Source organism: Trachymyrmex cornetzi, unplaced genomic scaffold (assembly GCF_001594075.2).
Source record: "Trachymyrmex cornetzi isolate Tcor2-1 unplaced genomic scaffold, Tcor1.1 scaffold1338, whole genome shotgun sequence".
NCBI lineage: Eukaryota > Metazoa > Arthropoda > Insecta > Hymenoptera > Formicidae > Trachymyrmex > Trachymyrmex cornetzi.
Window position 1 is genome coordinate 8,565 of NW_017295915.1, and position 2,401 is coordinate 10,965.

Here is a 2,401-nt window from a genome sequence, read left to right on the forward strand (position 1 = left end):
AAAGTCATAACTGCAATACACCCTATGCTCTGTGATAACTGAACGAGTGGATGTAAATCTACGTATATGGTTACGGTGTTCTGCTAATCTCGTTTTTACTTTTCTTCCCATTTGGCCTATATAGGAATCGCAATTACGATCGCAATCGATCTCGTAAATCATATTCCTTTTGGAAAATCTTTGCAAAGGTTCTTTGTGTAATGTAATAAATTTGTTAAGTTTATTGATACTATAATGAACAACCACCTTATAAGACAGACCATTAATAAATTTGCAGAACTTATTAGATATTCCATTGATGGAAGGAATTGGAAATCATCTGATTTGTTCTTTTTTAGTCTTGAAATCTTTAGTAGAAATCTTATAATTATAATTGGATTTTTCAATTAATTTTTTAATCCTATCAGACAATATTTCAAAAATAAATTTCAGCGGATAGTCATTTTCTAATACAATTTTAATGAAAAATTTAAATTTCTTTTGTAAAATTCTGAATGTGAGAAATAAAAACTCTTTCGATGATACCCTTCTTTTGTGGAATCGTATTGTGAGATCAATAATTCAAAAATCTGCCCGAAAAGGTGGGTTTTTTTGCAGGGTTGCTAAAGTTACCGTTTTTTAGTAACGCGTAACAGTTACTGTTATTTGCGGTAAAAAGTAATTCGTTACTCTTTACTCGTTACCGATTCTAAAAGTAAAGCGTTATTGTCACTTAAAGTAACGGAAAAATTGTTACTTTTTTGCTATTGTTAAAAAATGATTGCATTTATGCAAATTATAACTACATTAGAACAAATCATTTTTTAATATATATTTTTGTTTTATTTTATTTGTTCTTCATTTCCTCTTTAATATGATACTCTTTAATATTGGAATATTTAAATTTGTACATATATCTTAACTTTAAGTTAGAAATACTTTGTATCGCTAAATCAGGAATTTTTGTTTAATAATAGAGATAACTGTTGCTGAACATGTCCGTCTGTTAGACAGTACCGTCAATTTTGAGGTTTTGTACTACTTTGTACCAGCGGGAGTTCTGATTAACCACTGCTTTTCCGCTTTCTGCTTTTCCGTGGTGTAAACGCGTCCTTATTAAAATAATTCTATATAAACGGAATAACGAAAAAAAGACGTAAACTTTCGTTACTAGAAGTTCCTGAAAATTGTGATTTAGTTATCATTACTGTTACTCATTAGTAAAAGTAACTCCTTTACTCATTCGTTACTAAAAAAATAACGAAATTAGTAACTTCGATCCTATTTTATGTATCGTTAGCAACCCTGGTTATTTGTACCAGTCAGAAATTAGACCGTCATTCTTTAAAAGAATAGTAGTGTCTCAAAAATTAATGGTATTACCCCTCACATCCATCATAAACTGCAGTCTCAGGTGAAAAGGGTTGAATTTTTCCAAGATGCTATTTACCTCATTAGTGGGCTGTAAACACAGTACCATATCATCGACGTACCTGTAGTAGAAAAGCAATAGGAATTCAATGAAACTCAGCACTCGATGTTCTAAATCTTGTTGCATGACTGTCAGCAATAATAGGTGATAATGGCGAACCCATCGGAGTACCAATGGTCTGTTTATATATTTGATCATCGAAAGCAAAGTAAGTAGAAACAAAATTAAGTGTCAAAATTAAGCTTTCAGAAATTCATCTTTCGGTATCTTGCAATTATTTTCAATGTAAATGCAACTATTAGAAAGTCCATAGCTAAATCCACCGGAACATTTGTAAATAAAGATACCACATCTAGCGAAAAGAAGCTAAAATCTGATCTAACTTGGATATGGTAGGATATTTTGATAGGACATAAAAATTAATAAAAAATCCAATAAATTTTAATTATAAGACTTCTACTAACAAGGTTAAAAAATCAGAAGGTTCACAATTCCTTTCATCAATAGAATATCTAATAAATAAATTCTGCAAATTTACTAATTTTCTGTCTTATAAGGTGGTTGCTCATTATTGTATTAATAAACTTAACAAATATTTGTAAGAGTACACAAAGATCCTTTGCAAAAGTTTTCCAAAAGGAATGTGGTTCACAAGATCGAATGCCGATTGCGATGCTTGCTATGTAGACCAAACAGGAAAAAAAATAAAAACGAGATTAGCAGAAAACCATTACCATACACGTAGAGTTACATCCGCTCGTTCAGTTATCACAGAGCATAGGGTGAGTTACAATCATGACTTCGACTGGGATAATGTCAGAATTCTGGATATTGAGAGAAATTATAATAAACGAATAATGTCGAAGATGCTCTCCATAAATCGTTAATAAAATGGTTTCAACATTCAAATTGACACTGAGCCATTAAATCAAGGTTAAATAGAAACTCTTTAGAACGTTATACCTAATATGTGTATTTTTATAATTGACC